The sequence below is a fragment of the Coturnix japonica genome, chromosome Z, assembly GCF_054131305.1.
Source record: "Coturnix japonica strain WE chromosome Z, WE-NBRP24, whole genome shotgun sequence".
Taxonomy (NCBI): domain Eukaryota; kingdom Metazoa; phylum Chordata; class Aves; order Galliformes; family Phasianidae; genus Coturnix; species Coturnix japonica.
In genome coordinates, this window is record NC_140702.1 from 68,602,688 (window position 1) to 68,623,193 (window position 20,506).

General features: G+C 41.3%; 1 protein-coding gene across 24 annotated transcripts in view; it reads right to left on the reverse strand.

Moving 5' to 3' along the window:
• The window catches only part of CELF4 (CUGBP Elav-like family member 4), a 714,329-nt gene that overhangs the window by 421,134 nt on the left and 272,689 nt on the right, over window positions 1–20,506 (reverse strand). The window lies entirely within an intron of this gene.

Here is a 20,506-nt window from a genome sequence, read left to right on the forward strand (position 1 = left end):
TGGCCTCAGGTTCTGCCAGGGGAAGTTCAGGTTGGATGTTAGGAAAAGTTTCTTCTCTGGAAGAGTGATCAGGCACTGAAACGGGCTGCCCAGGGAGGTTATTGAATCACAGTCCCTGGAGTTATTCAAGAAAAGTTTAGATGTTGTACTGAGGGACATGATTTATTGGGGCAGTATTGGTGGTAGGTGCATGGTTGGACTAGATGATCTTGGAGTCTTTTCCAAACCTAGTGATAATATGATTCTATGAATATTGGTCCTTTTAAGCTCAGTTTGGAGCTTGCTTCCTGGACAGTATAACTGTGACAAATGGGACCTTAGTCTTGAGGTGTACACTATCAGTCCAGTAGTCCCCAATACTGTGAGGTCTTGACCTCAATTAAACCCACATCCTATGGAATTTGGTGGGAATAACATGGGTGTGCCTTACATGAAATTCAATCAGGCTTATAGTTTAATAAACAAATCTGTGTGAACAGGGGCTAATAAATAAGAGAATTACTGAAAGAGCAACTTGCCTTTCACAGCCAGAAAAGGGCCTTAAACAATCCAGAATTTTAGTTATGACAACTACAAAAAAGGAGATTTTTAACTAAAAGACAAAAATGCACCTTTGGCAGCATTTTATTTACTCATTTAATTGATATTCACTCTCTGAGCTGACGCATTTTAGTATCAGACTGGAATGATCTATTACTTAGTAAACAGAATGATCTAAAGTAGAGGTAGAAGAGATCTACTGGGACAGATTTTCAAGCAATTTACATACTCTCTTATATATACAAAATATGAGCACCATTGCACATATAACTATACATGCAAGTCTGCATCAATGCATATGCAAATCAGGCTATTGTGCAGGGTATTATGCTCATTCAGTGACTCAATTGGTGCAATTAACCAATTTCTATGCAGAACTCTTGTAAGTGGGCATGCAAATTAATGCAACTGCATGCAAAGCTTATACCAGCATTTATGTACTTAAATGTTCTGTGTATCTAGCCCATTAAATAAAGGTCTGTTTTAACTAGACTGTGTAATTCAAGCCCGACCAGATCACAGCGTACTTAGAAGTCCAGTACATAAAAACAAAACCATATTTCTGATACGCTGTGTTGCTCAAAACCAGCAAAAGCCCTTCACTACTTCTCTTGGATTATGAAATCACAGTCACAGTCTATCAGACCGCAACACAGGGAAGACATTTTTCCTGATATTCAGTCTAATTTTTGCCTTGCTTAACATTATCCTACTTCCTCTAGTCATCCTCCCACTCTCAACACTATCTCCCACAATATCATAAAGTGGCTGCTGTGTTTGCTTAACTCAGTTACAATATTTCTAGGAAATAAATTTTACTTCTATAAAGACAAAAGGCCAATGTATATAGTAGGGGGATCCTATTCTAGAGGCCCTGTAATTGACAAAAGCTCTGTTTTGAGCTGTCTAGACTGTGACATGTTGTAGTAAAAGCAAACCTTAAGTTGCATCTTTCACAGAACTCACTAGACCTTGTATAATAATGCTTGATGCTGTAACTGAGTTCACCTCATAACCAGACTCATCCACACTGTGGGTGTCCAACTTGGCTTGTCCAGGCCACAATGGGTGAAGAGGAATTGTCTTGTGTCACATATATATAGGTCTCTCTGAAAGTAATGCCTCCTATTTATTTCCATGGAAACAACAACAGAGACAATGAGTACAATAGCACTGCATGACAGATCACATCTCAGCTAAAAAACTCTGTTTTTCATTGTAGTCATCACCACTAGCTCTGCATTTTTGTCAGTGATGAAATAATAGAGCCTGCATGCCATGCTTGTAAAGCTGCACCAGCTTGTGGACAATTTAATATTACATGGGTGGACAGTGTAAGGCTTGCAAGATGAAGCATCTTCCACAGGGTTTCAGAGTGAACCAGTAACTAAATAGGGATAACCCAGGTTGACTTGCTTTGGTTGGTCACTGAAAACTTATGATGTGGGAACAGCAGACCAATTTCCAAATTCAATGCGAGAGTCCTTAAATAGTATAGTTCAGCTCTTAGGAAAGCAAAACTCCTAGAAGCATTTAGATCAGAAGGAATCTTCTAGTCCAGGCTCTGTCTAAAGCAGCACCAGTTTGGTACCTTCCTGAGCAGACATATATTTCTATAATATAGAGATTATTTTTATATAGTTTTGTTCCTTCAATAATTACATCTTTTTAATGAGTACAGAATATTTATTTTCACAATGCAACCATCTCATGACAAAAACGAAAAAAAACCAAAGTCTTTAAAGGTAAAAATTTGCTTAGATACAAAGATGAGGGTTATCTATGTCTTTCTTTATATGGCTGATTGTGTTAAATCTGTATAAACTCATCACACATTATTGAGTTAAACTGCCATCATTACAAAATCTGCTTTGGCTAATGGCTTATAAACATTCTGCTTTATCAGACTTATGTAATACTATGCTTTGCAGATCACATATCTTAGAGCTATAGTGGAAGCACTTATTCCATGCTCAAGGTCCCCTTTCCTATATATCAAACAACAAAATAATGAAGAATTACACAGAGTTGCTAAAATACTAGAGGGAGAGGAGGAGGGAGATACACATTTTTGCAATATTTTGAACCTAGTGTCACTGGGATTTTTTTAATGCATAAGAGGCAGAGTAATTTTGCTCTAGTTCCACATTAATTCCTGCACAATATGCATTGGGGATATTATTTTTTTACAAGACGTTTTAAAACCAGGCCTGAAAACAAGCAAAATCCATTACCGACTTACAGTAAATTCCTAAAGGATTCTATGTACTTCTATTCCTACATCAAAATGGCTATACGCACACACACAAAAACAGATTCAGCAAACATGGCAGTATATTTTAAGATTCACTATCCTGAAGAAAATAAGACAAGAAACAGTAGGCCCTATTCAGCAAATTTATTGTACTCCCTTAATTTCCAAACCTCAAAAGCACAATGGGCACTTACAGTACACGATCATTTTTAATTCCTAGAAAGTGATTTAAGATGGGAACATTCCTAACGATGACTTCCAGCAAACCATTCAAACATGGCCCTGTTCCTAGATTTAAACATTCTGGTGAGGCTTGTAGCCTTATTGATGCTTTATATTTAATATGAAGCAGAATTAAACTTTTAAAACTACTCTGTGCTGTTAAGTCAGGAAAAATTAGTAGCTGAACTGTAAATCTGTGACTTTATATATGCGCATGTACATATATATGCTGCACTAACAGAAAAGACTGGATTCTCTTAATTAAAAAAAGATGAGGAAAATGAAAGAATAGGTACAGTATTACACTTGCTAACATACAGGCAGGGAAGGAAAACTGGAGACCATACCTTGATGACAGGACAGAGTATATGAACTTGCCTATTGAAGTTGTTCCTTAGATGTAAAGGGGTTTGGCCCATACTCTAAATGTATCTGTGGCTGAAGAACTGGGAAACAAGTCAGAATACTGATGAATGAACCTCAGATCTTCAACAGACTAAGCGAGTAGTTGACTTTTACATACCTCTGTGTTACAGAATAGCTAAAAATATCACCAAAGTTTTCATTATCTGACAACAGTACTTGTCAGAACCCATGACACTTTTAAATGCTGTTACATCCAGAAGGATGCATGTAGGTGAGCACAAAATGGAACAAATATTTAATGTCAGAACCCTCTAGCTCTTACCCTGTGTGATTTGGCTGAGGTGAAGCATCAGCCAGGTGATAGAACCTGCAGTCACATTGCCATGGTTCCTTCCTTGTTGTCAGCAGTCAGAGTGGTGATTAGCACAGCAGACCAACTCTGTTCCTGCTTGCAGAATGAAAGACATGGTACACAAAGTGTTTCAGAAGCCATCTTTTGAGATTGCAGAAGGGGAAATGGGACCCAAGAGAGTACAATTTTGAGGTTTCATCTTGCAAAGAGATTGCAGTTTTGGGTGTTCAATTCAAGCCTCCTAGAGTAAAGCCAGATGTTATACAGATATCCGTTGGAGCTCAGAATCCTGTTTCTTCTAAAATTCTCACATTGTCTTTACTCTCTGTGATAGTTTATGTTCTCCTTCTTTCACCTCAAGCAACTCACTGTAAAGCACACAAAATCAGAGCCCACCTTGCTTAAAGTCTTGAATCTGCAATAAATAGAAGAGAGAAGCTCCAGGGCTGGGTTTTGAATTAGGAACCTGCCAACTTTTGTTGCTTTGTTGTCCATTGCTGCCTGGCTGTGACAGATGTGGCAGAGATGAGACCTGACAGAGGGAAGGCTAGGTTCTCCTGAGCCTTGTGCCACACCATGTCATCCACAGTGCATGCAAGGGATCAGGAGACGCAACACATACCCTTTATATATGCACATATATAACCCTCCTTGTGCTGCACATTCCATGCTAAGTCAAAATTTTTGTAGATTAAAAGAAGCAGTGGTGAATTTGAGTTGAAATGGTGGAACAGAAAAGCATTTTGTTGTCACAAGCAAGATATCTGGTCTCTCTCCTACTACTTTCTTGTAATGTTTTGTTAATATAAGCTAAATCTAAACAGCCACTAGGATTTCCCCATCAAAAGCAAAGGAGGAGGAAGAACTTAATTTCAGTTCTATTTTTAAAGCAAGAGTAGAGGAAAAAGGTGATTTTGTCTTTAGATGTTCAGACAAAGAAAAGGAAGAATGAGCTTGTAAAATGGTACCTTAAGAGTATGTTTTGGGTTAATGGGATGCTGATAAAGCAAGCCCTCAGCCTTACAAAAATAAATAAATAAGTAATAATAAAAAATTCCATGGCTTCTCCTGTAAATTGCTGTGTCGTTTACATATAAATGACTCCCCTCCTCTTTCTTTCCTTTGGACTTTGCATCATCTCCATCTATTCTGCCAGACAATAAAACAGCTGAACTCATCACCAGAATTTATAGGACAAGGATTTGCTCTGGTCACCAGCCTAGGGCAATGCAACACAAAGAGGTTCAGTCAGGTCTAAAGAGAAGGAGGTAGTGTGTGTGCACATCTGCATGAGAGGGAAAAAACTGAAGAGAATTATTTCCAATGATAGTTTTCTTATAATGGTTACAGGATAGGTATGGCTGTGAATATGCATTGTCATGTATATACAGTTGAGCTCTGGGCTGTTGAGTAAGAGATTCTTTCACATCCTGTGTCTAACTTGCTTATAAAATAATGAGCCGGAATGTTTAAGTAAGTTGGATACAGGCATATAGACTTAATGCTGAAGCAACATGCCTGTTCTCTGAGATGTATGCTCCCATGTTGCCTTGTCCAGCGCAGCACAGGGATACGAGGGTGTCTGCTGGTGTCTGAGGAATTTATGGATGTGTGCTGTAACTACACATATGTTAACATCTTCAGGCTTACTGAAAAGCCCTTGAATGCTAACTCTGAGTATGAAGGCTGTATGCTTGTCAGAAAGTCTGTATGGTCGTTAGCATGTGGATCTTCGTGTTCAGGCACGTACTGATACACACTGACTTGTATATGGTTATGTCACATTGTGCAAGTGTGTTTTGCCTTGTTTAAAAGTCTCAGTGAGTGTGTGTATATCTGCCTTTAAAAATTGCATTGCCGCAGCATATAAATATTTATATATGTAACTGTCATAAATCTGTCAGCTTGGCAAACGTATGAGTCGCCAAGGTAACTTTGGGAGATTTTTATTGAAGAACTCATAAGCTGGAGTTGAGGAATAGCTGAAAGAAATGAGAATTAATGGCTACTCAACACCACTATCATAAAGTTAGTTATCCCAACTTTCAGAAAATGAGGCAGACAGTGGGTTGGTGACCATGGACGCAGTGTAAGTACAACAGACTTGAAGAAAGCATAACACTTTGACTAAAACTAAATCAGGGTACTGGGTCAATGCTGTGGGAGAAGTGTGGGCAGTAACACTTCGGAAACCAAAGGCTGTTGCTTTCCTGTGCTACGCTGTGGTTGGTTTTGGAGAAGCCTTCCAGATTTTCAGCTAGAGTTTGTATGTGTGTCAGCTTACAAAGAAGCCCTCCATAGGAAAATGTTTTCTTCATTGAAAACTTGCTTGAATATATGGCAAGCAAGCCTGTGTCATTGCTGCTCTGAGGAGCTGGGCTGCAGAGACAGCTTTGATGTTATGTAGCTGATGAGAGTAGCATACAGTTTGGTATTGCAGAGATGTTTTCGAAGAGAGAAAACACCTTTTCCATAGTCTGTGCAGAGAAGCCTTTCCAGAGTACGCTAGGCAGAGTAGGGTAGGTTTCTTCACCTGTAGCCCACCTGGCTCTGCTGGGTCCCATAACAAGCTGTTCATGCAGTAACACTGTTAATATTTGAATGTAGCAGCATTCCCTGTAATTCCCCCTCTAGCTTCCCCTGCCTTTCTTTTACATTATGGACAAACCCAAAACAGGCTTGGTATATGTGTTTGCTACCGGAGTTGATAAAAGCAGTGAGCTGGGTTATCTCTGGTAGTGCTTCAAAAGCACACAGGGAAAGGATACATAGGAGTATCTAAAATGTGGGTCTGTTTGTAACTCTTACTTCCTCAGATTTCTGGCTTAATAAATAATAATAAAAATTTTCCTGCCTGTTGTAAGGAAAGAAGTGATTGTTATTACTATTATTATTATTATTATTATTTTAATAATTAAAAGATGTGGTTACATTTCCTCTGTTCTGTTCCATGAAACACATCTTTAAAATTTGCAAACACTTCTGCTGTTCAATTGCTTTACAGTACTGGGTTCAGTGGGAAGTGCACAAATCAAAGGTCCTGCCTGGATAGGAGAGACAGTAGTAGAAATCAGAAGCAAACCCTCAAGGATTTGCAGATGAGCCCAGGACTGTCTGCACTCAGAGACACAGTGCAGAGTTTTACCTCTCCAGAGACACTTCTGATTCTTATGCACTTCTGCAATGTTGTGGATAACACTCTCATAAAACAAAAATCTAACATGTACCCTTTCATTTCCATGTAGTTAATTGATTTCCCTTCCATTACCATTATTACTTTTATTAGGAATTCAGCAGGACTCCTGTTTCTTGTCTCAGCTTAAGACGAAGGACTTCAGCGTCTCACAGAGACAGCTTCCACTCTCTCTTCCAAATGCTATGTAAATTTATTTGTTTTTAAGTACATGCTCCTCTCAAAGTTCTGGTCTTCCAGCATAGAAAGTGGGATTAGTAGAACATGACATATCTCTTATTATGTTTATTCATATACGTAATAGTCACTGAATCATAGAATGGCTTGGGTTGGAAGGGACCTCAAGGACATATGTAATAACGTATAGAACTGTAACTATGTGTGCACGTAGACGTAAAAACATCCATATTCGTCCACTCATACAATGAATAAGGCACACTTCTACATTCTTAACTCTGAGGAAAAGCATTTGGTGTGCTCTCCCTCCCTCTGTGGTGCACCTCATCTCCTATCTCCCCATGTAGGGCTGAGCAAGTCCTGCCTGCAATGCTACTGCAGGGCCAGCTGGTCACAGTCGGCAGCTCTAGTTAATAACTTTGAAAGCTGAGTGCAGCTTTCGGCTTGATTTCCATGTAAGTCAGTCTTGCTTGCTATTCATCAGACCCCTATCCCCTGCCCTCCTTCCTCGGGCATAATTGGCCTCTCATTATTTGCACATTATGGAGATATCTCACTTATTCGGGAGTGTTGCAGTCAGACAAAGCAAGAAGTGCACACTTCCTGCCTGTTCTCTTACTGTCTCACTCACAAATTGCTCCTATTTCTTTATGGCAGAAAACAAAACTAAACCCCAAGCCTAAAACAAACAAAAGCCAAGGATGCAAGTTTCAGATAGCAAATGAGCAGTGTGGCACTATATCAGGCTGGATTTATGACATCCCAGAGTGTAGGACAATTCCTTAAAATGCACTCACAGTCAGGAAAGTGACTGTATAAAATGCCATCTGGGGTTTCCATATTTTATTCTCTTTTCTCTCTCGTAATGCTTCCAGGTTGAGTTTGTTAAGTCAAAAAGACTTCTTTTTCTCCATATTTTTTTTTTTCCAACTCTCAGCTCTACCACACTCCCCTAAGGATGGGTCATGTATTATCGAGCTCTTACATCATCTTAGAGAAGAAAGATTCTGCCAAAAAATGCAGTTTGATCATGTTCACCTTTCTACCACGACTGCCTCCTTACAAGCCAGTGGAATTTCATTCAAAATGCAACAAGGGGCTAAGTACACTATTTGTTTGCACCTACTTCACTCAGGGAAAATTATTTCAATCAAAGAGGTAGAAAATGAAACAGACAACTTGGACTGATTTTGCAGATGTTTTACAGTTCATTCAAATCTGAAAACTGTAAAGATATGTTACAGTCAAACTGAAATACTTGTTTTATTTAACTGAGGAATCATACTGCTGTTATGCTAGCAGATTTCGGTTAGGTTAGTTCAAAGCATTAAAGGGCATATGTTTTTGTTTAGTCGGAAGGAATAAAAACATTTTTTAAAATAACTATTTGTTTTATGCTAACTGAAATGCTCATCTTTGGAAATGTGAGGAATGAGAAGGAATCAGTGATGTAGCCTGGTGGAGCACAATGGAGAAAAAAATGTAATTTCTTAATTAAAAATTATGAATGTTACTTTTATTGTGTAGAATTCCCTACAGAATAGCTCAGATCTTCCTCACAGTGACTTCCAATAGCTGCTTAGAAAGCTGGCCTCGACATCAGTACAATTATGATCTTGCTGGCTAGCTAAAGTGAAGTGAGAGGCGTCTCTTTGTGCATTGAGCCTTTAATTAAGAAATAATAAATGAGATCTACCCATAGTTCCGTGCACCAGACTTTGGCTTAGGAAATATAAAGACTGAGAAGCTGTGATTCATGTTCAAATATAATGCATGGTTAGGTAACATCCAAACTGATCAGAGAGGGGAGCCAAGGTCCTGATATAACCCAACCATTCATCACTTATCAGCTCTAACCTCTTGACAAACAGGGCACCCCTCCCTCCTTTGGTAATAGGTTAATTAATTACCAATTTAGAAGTAATCTTACATATCAGCTGTTGCCCTTGATAAGAATTAATTGCAGATACTTTTGGGGGAGGAACACATTAAACGGACCTTTCTTTAAAAGCAAATATCAGAAAGCAGATGAGGAGCAAGGCTTGTAGAGTGGTTCCAGAGATAGGAGGATTGTCTGAATCCACTTTGGCGGGTCTGTGGATGACAATGAAACTCATTAATTTTATTTATTGAGGAATTACCAAGATTGTGATAAAACTGTTCTAAGCTCATTTGCAGCCCTCCTCGCCCACCCATGTTCAACTCCCTGAAGCAGAATTTTCACCCACTCCTCCTTCTGGTGGGGGATTTAAATGCAATCCTGTTTTCCTTGCAGTGAAATAATCAAGCTCCATAATTATCACAGATGTGATTCTTGTCACTTAAGTTTAGGAAACGGGAAAGTACACACTTAGGCTCCTCCTATAATCACTTCAGATGAACTGCAAGCGTCCACTTAAAGATGAGATGAACACTGAGCAAAACTTCATTAATTGTATTGTTTACCCACTCTCCAAAGGAAACCTTGAGTTACTTCTTTGGGTGAATAAACACAAGTTCTAGGCAGAAAATTCTTCTTGAGTGGCATTCAACTGTCTTACTATATCTGAACTTCTTTTCTGGTGCTACTGGCTCTAGACTTCCTCCAGAGACAGTAGAGGAAAGGAAGGACCTTCCAAGATGGGAGGGGTGCAGCCTTTTTAGGTGTCTGCTTTAATATGAGAATCATCTTGCAAGTTCCAATTCCTCTCCACCTATTACAGAGCTTGCTTAGAGATAGAAGTGCTTGTACAATGCAATGTCAATAGGCTTAGATGAACCCCAGCCTACATAGTCTATCCACCACCTGTCCCACTGCTACAGGCTCTTAAAAGGAATATATGTGATATCTGATGTGCTTGAAAACTGCTCCTACTAGATTATTTCACAGTGTTGAGAATGAGCTTTCATCCTGGATGACCATTGGTTTAGGCTGACCTTGACACAATGCAAAATATGTAAGGTGATTATGACAGTATCTGATGTCAGACTGCAAAATCAAGCCCCGGAGTCAGATCATAGAAATGCAAGCTTCTTCTTGCTTTCAGAGACTTTGAAATCTGAGATCATAAGGTAAACAGGTAATGGCTATAAAGAGCTCAGTGAATCTAGATCTAAACTCCTCCAGAGTTGGAAAGGCTTTTCACAAGCAGTGTAGAGTCTTCTCTAATAAGAATTCAAACTCACCAGACCTCCTGATGTTTATCCATTACTACAAGAATATATGCTTCATTTCCCATTCCCATTAACATGGATAGCTGTGGCAAAGGTGCATGAGAACCAGCAGGTTTATAGATCTGTAGCCATATGAATTATCAGCAAGATGCTTCAAATCCACTGGGGTCTGATATTTACATCTCCTGCACAGAGTCATCATGAGGTCTATGCATCACTTGAGTCCTACCTAAGCACTCAGCTGGGCTCTGCTCTTTCATTTTCTGTGCCGCAATGTGATCAACCCAAACTATTCTCACCATCAGCAATATCTGGCTCAGAATTTTAGGGCAAATTTGAAGATTGGTTCTTATCTTATGGTACCGAGTTTCTTATTTCTCACAATATCTATGTAAATTTAAAAGGTCAACATTATATTCTTCCATTGGTAGGTATAAGATTGATGATCTAGATCTTTCCCCTCCATTGCTTTTTGGGCTTTTGTTGGTCAGAAATAACTGATTTTCCACGCTGAAAATATCTGCCATAATACGTTCTTAAAAGGGAAAATCTCCAAATCTGCAGAGAATACTGGACAGAAAAAAATTAATAATAATAATAAAAAAAAGCTTGTATGATAACAAAATAGCAAAGATGCAACAGTTCCAAGACAAGAAGGCTGGGGATATGTCACTACAAATTCACTCCTAGTTTTGAAATTTGTTTCATTCCTGAAGGTCTAAAATCTACTGAGTTAAAAAGCAAATTAAACAGTTTAAAATCATGGTCTTAAAATACGTTCACATGTTCTAATCTGGTTTTCTAAAATTTCTTTCTCACATTTTCTTCCAGTTTCACTTTCCATACGTAACATTTAGAACAATAAATATTACATTGAAACAAAATAATCTCAAAAACTCTTTTCCAATGGGAGGAAGAAATTCCTGTCCAGCTCTGGTGTGCCATTGCCCAATTTTTGGTATATATAGAACGATGTTATTTAGCCATTCCACTGCTAATGAAGAACCTCCTTGAGCTTAGTGGTAGGGGGTAGCATTTGTGCTGCAGGAAAACCTATTTCTGAGACTCCTTGTCACCATGAAATTCTAAGTGGCTGCAGAAAGCGGCATAACAAACACCACGAAGTCACAAACACCAGTGGTTCTGTTACAAAAGCATTTGCTGTTAGGAATTTGAACAGCATTGTTACTATTTCTAACTGCAGCACAGTTCCTAAAATGTTTTCCCTAGAGCCATGCAAACATGTTGTTGTAAGAAAATGAATGGAAACTAGGTTTCTGAGGTGATATTTTCTTTTCTCCTGATCGAGACATGGAGTTGAAACTGGACTCCTGGATTTTTAGAGCCTTCCGAATTTGATAAAAAAAAGCAAAACAACAATAAAAAAACCCAACACCATTGTCATTTATTAGTTGTAGGGCAAGATTCAGAGTTTCACGTCAAATTGGGCAAAATTCTGCTAGTGGAAACCAACATCATTACGAGTCCCAGAGTAAACAGGGATGTCAAATTCAGACCTGTGGTGGTTTTATTTTTTGGTTGTTTTTACCTATGAACCTGTCCAAAACTGGAACACAGCTTCCTCTGAAGAGAATCCCTAGAGATTCTTAGTCCCTGCTAACCCTTCAGTCCTGCATTCCTCACCAAATAGATGTCATACATCATTTCTGAAACTCAGACTACAAATGGGAGCTGAGAATGTGCATTTCCTAGAGGCAGGAGTAAATGATTTTCCTGACATCTCTTTCTCCTATATGGTATTCCACCACTATTGTCCACTCCATATGCGTCCATCTCCCTGGCAGTATCCCCAAGAGATGGCTGATGTCCCACAAAATAAGCTAGCGAATGCATCTTTAATTGGTTCCAGAAGAAACTTTATTACCCTGTAGCTAGCTTCTTTGTTTTTTTTCTATAACAAATTATCCTAATGATCTGACCCAGGACCAGATGTTAATTGCAATGGAAAGTAATCAATTTCCTTTACTGAGCGTGAACTCATTTGCAAGGTTAGTCAGTGAGCAGATATGGAGTTCTTAATGAGGCAAGAACCTAGCAGACCTTCTGGGTTCCTTGTGTCAATTCCAGGTTTACTGCATTGCACCCATTTTTACCCTACCCATCTTTAGCCATGCCACACTATTAAAAAAGTGGTGAAGAAAAAAATTGCAATCTGCCTCTAATCACTTGGTAAAGGACAGGAAAAAATAATAATGCAACAACCACAGCCATCTGAGAGCAGTAGATTCTGAGAGATAAAATCACCCTCTGTGTATATACATATATATATATAAAAAGTAAAAATAATAAATATGTAAATCACACAGGAAATTATGGCTAACAGCATGTTGTTTAATAGAGGGTATTATTATAAATATGGGAGATGCTCAAACAACAAATTAAGCCTGCAGTATTCTGAGAAAGAGCTCAGAGGATGCAACCTAAATTCTAACTTGGCTGCCGTCTTCGGTGCTTCTGTGCTTTCGTCTGGGTTTTATATCACCACTGAGCACAGCTTTAGGAGGGAAAGGTTGGGCCATCCAGAGCGATAAAAATATAAAGAGGGGAGGGTAGGAGCAGAAGGAGGTACTTAATCTTCCAGTGAACTTCTCAAAAGATAGTTTTGTAAGAAAAAGTGTTTTCGCTAGGTTGGATGGGGAGAATGTTTTCCATCCTGGGGAGGACAGGGGGAGGAAGGTTATCTGTTCAGCAGCCAACAGGATAGCTTTAATAGTGCAACCTCTGGTGTATTTGCACCAGTGGAGCTGAAAATTGGAGTAAACACCATTGCTGTAAAGAGCAGTTTAGTCTGCCTACCTAGGGGTTGCAGTGGGGCAATTACACCCTGCTGCTGCTTATGGTAAATCTCTATTCTACCCTGGCTCTAGCAAACAACTTTTTTTTTTTCCCCTTTTTCCTATTTTCTTTATTTTATTTGAGAGAAGATATGCTTTCCCTCCAATTCCCTCTCAATTCCGAATTCTAAAGCACTCCATGCTGCTTTTCAGCCCAATTCCTAGCATGCAAAATCCCATATCCACCATTTTATATGTGAAAGGGGACCATAAATTTAAATCAAGGTCCCTTCCAACCAAACTTGGTTTTAAAATATTTAAGAATTAGCCCTACTGCATCAAGATTGAAAACCTCCTATCTCAGTTAACTGGGAAATTTTAGGTAAGAAATCAAATAGCTGTTTCTCATGAGGTGATCTTCCACAAAATCCTCCAAGGTATACCAGCTGTCAGAACAATCTCCATTCCAAGGATACTTTTGGACACAAGAAAGAAAAGCGTGCTACCAGGTGAGAGATAATAATGCCTAGGACCATCACTCCTTCTCAGAAGATGTCTCTCATCTCCAGTCCCAGCAAATGATTCTGGGAATTTAAATTTTTGGGACTGGCAGTGCCATTCCAGAGAGATGCACAACTAAGGTGAACCCAGACATGAAGGTGATGTGCTGGGGAAATGATGGAGGCAGGGGGGTAGGAGAAATCTAAGGCAGCAAGGCTTAATTAAAGAGGTGTAGGGAAAAGAATCCATCTCCATAATATATTTTTATTCATATATATTATAGCAGCTAATTGCAAAACTGAAATCTCAGTGGCCCCCAATGGAGTTACATAAAGCACAAGTAATTTTCAGTGCATTCAGCTAGAAAGGGGTATTGGAAGGTGCATTCTGCATCTGTCTACATTAATAAATAGTGGTTCAGTAAGAGACTTTCTCAGTGACGAGGTCACCCCCATGTTGTGCCTATATTAGAGACCCTTTCAAAGTGCACACGACAGGTTGTTCTGCTACGTCAAGCACAGGGTTCGACGAAGCCTGGCAGCTTCCCAATTTGTTTGAGGTGAATACGAATCCTGGAGGTTGAGGAGGGTGCCCGTGGCTGAGGAGGAAAATGTGCTTTTCGCTGTCATCTCTCATGCATGTTCAGGGGCAAAATCTGAATGGAGGGACTTAGTATGCGGCAGCTTCCCCACCAAACTGACTTAATTGGAAAGATGTTTAAGGAAGAATGTGTATCACTGTGGTTCTGTCTGAGTAGAGCAAGCATGCAATCAGCTCTGCTCACAGAAGAAAAGCAGCGACTTTCACTGTATGCCCTGGAGTTGGCTCTGCAGGAGGAAACATGCCTTATAAAAGTCCTCTTCTAACAGTTGTCCAGGCTCTTTTGGCTCTTTTCTGGACATTTTAAACATGTGAAGTGAACACCAGAGGATCACTTCACTGAACTGTGAGAAGATGGACTTGATAAGAGGTCACAGTTTTGGGTGACCCTCGAGCCCATTGCACTGCTCTGCCCACCATGGGAAGGAAGAGCTGCTCCTGGAGCTGCTTCAGGAAGAAGTGAAATGGCACGGTGAAGACCTCAAACATCTTCACCTGCAGATTGGTCTTATCTGCTCTCAGCTCTGCAACCCACAGCCTGTTCATCTGCCTGTCAGACGCCAGCCCCGATATCTGCATGAGTAATCACTGCAGATCCCAAACGCTGCATGTAACTTAGATGCCACTCTCTCCCTCACTTATCCTTTCCCTGTCTAGCCCAAAATAACAGACACGATTGCTATTTTCATCTGCTCTCCAGAAGAGATGTCCAAAAGCACTTTTGTGACTACTTATCACCTTTCCTTTCTCCTCAGAATCTTTTTGTGCACCAAGAAAGAAATCCTGTCTGCTGGGCATCCAGAGAATGTTCCCTCACTATTCTAAGGTCGCTTACAAAAAAACTTTTCAGCAGGGAATGCTGCATATTACCAAGGAATGCACTCAGTCATTAAAATGAAGCTGCAAAGAAACTGCAGGAGATATCACAGGTTCACAACCTGTGCTGTGAACCACACAAACACATTTTCTTTCTTCACGAAGACTCAAAGCCATTCAACCTCCTTAGCGGGGGCTCTCATCCAGTGGAAGGGCTGGGAAGAGGGGTTCAGGGGCAAAGTGTGGTGGTGGGCTGATATAAACAGCCAAGAGATGCATGGAGAAAGTGAAGCAGATCTAGAGACTGCCACAACACTAGGCTTGGACACCCACTCTTGTGGTAGTGTCCCAGTAAAGGCATCCCCCCATGAGTGGCACTTAGCCAGTTGTGCAGTGCTGCATGTGGGGAAAAAAGAAACTTCTTCCTGACCCCCGCAGGCAATCAGTTTACGCCCTGAAGCATGAGATTTGATTAGCCTCATTATCTCAGCTTACATAACTGTAAACGTTATTAATGGTAATAAAATTATCTAGCCTGTTTTAATAATACAGCCACAGTATTTGTCTCGATGACCTCCTGTGGCTGTAAATCCCACAGGGGACTAGCACACAGCACAGTAGTTCTTTTTATTTATTTTAAATTTACCAGAAGTTAATTTCACCAAGTCACCTCTTGTTCTCCCATAATGGGATGGAGTGAGAAGAAGCCAATCTATGCATCTTTCCTAATGGCAGACACGTGCTACACCAAGTCCATTTAGTAAGTCCGAGAGTAAACACCCACAGACATTGAGCCTTGGGATTCATCCTTTCTCCCTAGCTGTCAACTGACATATTCCTATGATATCATGGGACTGGGCCTGCATTCTTTAAAACTCAACATGAAGTTAAGGTGATTGAGTAAAGTACATTATTTGAACTCATTATTTGCTTGAAGCCTAAGCTAGAGTTTTGATTTCCAAGTAACTTTAATTCCCTGATCCCCATAGAGAGATCCTGCCACAAGGGAAGCAGCAACACCGCTTTACTTTTCAGACATAACATCTCACCCCACATCTGATGCCCCTGCTACCACAGCCAAAGAGCAGAGAAAATCTCCCTCCTGCTAGTAGGTGATCTTTCTCTGTAGGTCTTCCTCAGCACTTACTCTGATAATGTTCAGGAGAGTAAAAACTGGAGATGGAAACAAATCTCCATAAAGAAGGGGGTGCATGCTTGCTCCCCAGCATGAAAGGCGAAGGAAGATTCTGTTTATCTTATGCAAAGAAGTAGCTGGGCAAGTCAGAGAGAGCAACCTATTTCTACTATTGCCTGCAGCAGGCTGCATCTACCAATGCAATTTTTATGGAAATGCTGAGAATCTTCTCCCATATCCACATTTTTAAAAACTGATGCTTGTGTTAGAATGCAAAGTTGGAGGTGCTTTGAAGAGTAGAGGAGTAATGAAGAATTAATACTTTATGCTTGTTTCTGCACATGGTGCTGTACTGTGTTCTCACATAGGATGTGGGAGGAAGTCCAGCTCAGCCTCTTCTTGTAAAGTTATTATAATTCATGTACAGTTTGTTTGCTTGTTTGTTTGTTTATTTTTAAGTAGTCTTTGCTTGCTGAATAAAAATACTCAATGTAAACATTTGCTCCTTGGCACAAATGAGGCTGCCCCTAAGTGACTAAGCTAGAATGAGCCTGGTTAATGGTTAAAGGTCAACATGGGAGTTGTGTTGTTGATTAGCCTAACATAAATCATACCTTAAATTTTTTTTCTTTGGTTTTTTTTTTTTGCTGTACACAGACAAGCCCTTCTATTTCTTTTTCTTTTCTTTTTTTTTTTTTTTTTTTTCTCTCCATTTTATGCTCAACTAGTGGTGGAGTCTTTCTGGTAGAAACAAGAATTTGAGGTGAAGAATTGTGATGGTCTGCAGGAAAAAGACAAATTCTTCAGACATCTCATCAGGGGCAGGGAAACAGCACCCGCAAGTGTGGCAATGAGATAAATGGTGAATTATCTCTGTGCAGTGTGGTTAGTGTGGTTACAGCACCAATAGCACAGGCACGCAGGCTTTCTGCCACAAGCCACTGTGTGCTGTTCTCTTCTGAGGTAACGATGGGTGTTCAGCACCAAACTGCAAAAAACAGATCTGTCATGACAAAAAATAAAAAAAAAAAATTGCCCTCTTTAATCTACTTGAATCTACACACCCTTAGTGTTTTGGGGAGGGAGCACAGGCTGCTGCCTGAGGGCTCAGCTGCTAATAATGCCACCAGGCTGCTTCCCTTTCACTCATTTGGTCAGCAGCTCCTTCATGATAGAGTTAGAGCTGCATAAAGCCAAGTCCTGAGAGAGGAAGAAACCCTCATTTCAGCAAGAGCAGTCCCCCACTAAAAGCAGTAAGAGGTGGAGTGGTTCCCTCAGTGCTCACCAGCTTTCGGAGTGAGGGACGAGTCTCTGAGAAAACCAGCACCATCCAGGCCTTTCTTATAAAAGTGCTGTTCCTCGTTACTGACATGGCAGCATAAATCTGTGTAGATAAACTCTCCACACTGTAGGCAGAGCTGAATTCCCAGTCCACAGCATTGACCTACTAGTTAAGCACTGCAGTGTCATTTGCTGGATTCCCAGTGCAAACATATGCTTTCAAACACAAATTGGGATTCTTCTAGCAGATTAAAGCTGTTTTCCTTCCCTGGAACACAGCCTGTGAGGGTGAGAGCTGAAGGCTCGGCTGCCTCACTGTGCTCCGTGGCTCAAGAGGATTTAATATTCAATTCGCTCGTCTTCCATCCTCCCTCAGCCCCCCTTCCCCTCTCCCCCTCCTGCAGACCATCTCCACGTCTGGTGCCTTCCTCCTACCGATTTCCCTCAGGTCAGAAGAACTCTGTCATCAATCCCCCACTGAGACTTATTTCCAAAGATCAGCACTGACCCAGAAGTCACTTGGCACCGCACCATCAGAACAGCGTGTGCCGGCGCTGCTGAGAGGAGAATCTCACGGAGACCGGATTCAGGATGTCGGGCCGTCTGCTAAGCACTTGTCAAGCTCCCATATTTCAGAAAGAAGTCTTTATGTGGATGACCCGGTGACTGGAGGATGTATTTATAAAACAACACACAGGGGGCAGGCGGGCTGATCCCGTCGTAGTGCTCTGCATCGCTGAGCAGAAGGGTCTGTGCTGGATTCCTGGTTCTCTCTGCTCTCACCCCAAGGAAGGGGCACAAAGAGGATGCAAGAGCCTGGAGGGAGCTAACGCTCAGTGTTGGGAACATGCTGTGAGAACAAAATGTATTAAGAGGGTGGATAGTGAATGGGACAGAGTATTCTGCACCCAACCATAAGCAAAGGGCACAACTGGGGCTGCATGAGAGGAAGGACCTCCACCTCAGTGCAGATGTGAGGCAGGAACCAGATGGAAAGGGTTCTACCCACAACTGTGGCATCTTTCCTGTTCTGGGACTTCCGTTGTTGCTCCATGTCCATCAGGAGGGTCTTGCCCCCAAATCACAAGATGCAAAGAGATGCTATGGCACTGAGGAGCTAGTACCCCTACCTAGATGTTTCCATCCCACTAGGATTTTATCTATGGCCTGCAGCAAATGATTGCCTTACCCAGCTCATCATCTCTCAAGACAACACTTGAGAGCTTCTCTCTGCAAATAACAAATACAATTTGCAAACATCCCTCATGCAATTTCAGTGTCTAAAGCCTGAGCAAACTGTTACATTTTTCATCACAGTCTAAATACATCTCCATGGTTGGTGATGGCCCAGAAGGCACTGAGGTTTCCTGAAGCTGGGCCACTGGACTATATCCTGCATGCAGACTTGGGAGAGCTGCTCCCACCATCAAGACAAGACAGATGAAGGAAAATGTCTTGGTTAGGGCACAGATATATCAACTATAAACGAACCTCATGATTGCACTAGCTGCTTTCAGAAGCTAACTGGAAACCTACGCTGCTGCAGCACCAAAGAAACACAAGTCATGGAGAATGAGAGCAGATTTTGCCAGTGATATTTGGTGTACCTAAGCAGATGAACATCAAATAGTGATGTTCGAACAACCAGTTTCAAAGGTGCAAATATGAAAATTGAACCACAACTTCTTGCTGTGGTTGATCAGACTATGGCGTATGCCTTTATGAGTCCTTTCTTTTGGAGTGAGTGAGAGAAATTCTTGTGGCGATATTTCAAGTTGTCATTCACACAGCTTTGAATTCTGCATTCTTTGAATACTGCAAAGTCCTCAAGGGCTTAAATGTTCAGAAAAAAAGGGAAAAGACCACAAATGAGAGATGGAGAATGAATTAAAAAGGGGCCACAACGTAGCAGATAGCTGAACACAAACACACAATCAGCTCAGCTGGAGTTTGAATGGCATTACTCCGGGAAGAACAATTCCTTTCACTTCAGGAATTACTGGGTGAATTTCTCCAGCCCATGTTATGTAGGTCAGAGCAGATTATCACAGTAGTCCTCAGGGCTTTACCATCTATGAATATACCCAGCTGATTGCTGAGCAGGCCTTTGGAAGGGCTAGATGCAACGTGTGCTGATACTGCTCAGGCACAGAGGGCGGGTGCTTGCCCACACTAGGAGAACCAGATTTTTCAGATCTTAGTCATGATATCAGTGCTGAGATACTGAATTCACAACCCAACTCACTCACTTTTCCAACCTCCATTTTGATTTCTGTGCAGTCTGGGCAAGGGATATAAGACTCTCGCTGTCACTGTGGATCCCTGGGACACCTTTTGTTAGCAGCAGGAGTTTAAAGCTTTTTTCCTCTCCGTTTCTTATGATAGCCCTGGTGCTTGTCTGACTCTACAGCAGCTCCAAGCCAACCATGGGCAGACCAGGTGCCTGCACTGGTTCAACTTGAGCCTACTGCGTGTAGCAGTAGTGCAGAAGAGAACACAGACACAGCACTGAGGGCAGGAAATGAGGCTGCCCCTTCTCGTGGCAGCTCGCCACCAGAGCTATTTACTTCTATCATCAAAACATGTCCTTTGCTGTCCTGACTTGGGAGCTCCAGTGATTTATGCAGGGCTGACTTCAGACACCGCTCCCCTCTAACCCAGCTAAGTGCCTCGACAGCGACGGCAGGGGGACTGAAGCCGGCTCCTTTCTCAGCCACACTGCTCCATCAGGATCCTGGGCTGGCATCTGTTGCATGTTGTGTTAGGACCCCGGGCTGTGAGCTGTAGCAGCATGGAGCAGACGTGCCTTCTGCTCTGCCGCCGTGTCTGTGGGGAGCAGCAGACGCTAGGGAGTGGGGTAGACAGGCAGCACTACAGATTCCTTATCGTAAAACACCAGGAGCCCTGAGACGGAGCAGGGGCCAGGTCTTGAGGCGGTTTAATCTGTACTCTTCCAAGTAGAAGTCCATCTTATTTTCAGGGCTCCCTCCTCCCTCTGCATATAAAGACTGAGTTATCAGGATCTAAGTATTCATCCCACGGTACAGGTAAAGCCAACATTAATTCTTTGCTCTCCCATCGCACCATTTCTATTTCAGGAGCTCTGGGCACCTTGGGATGC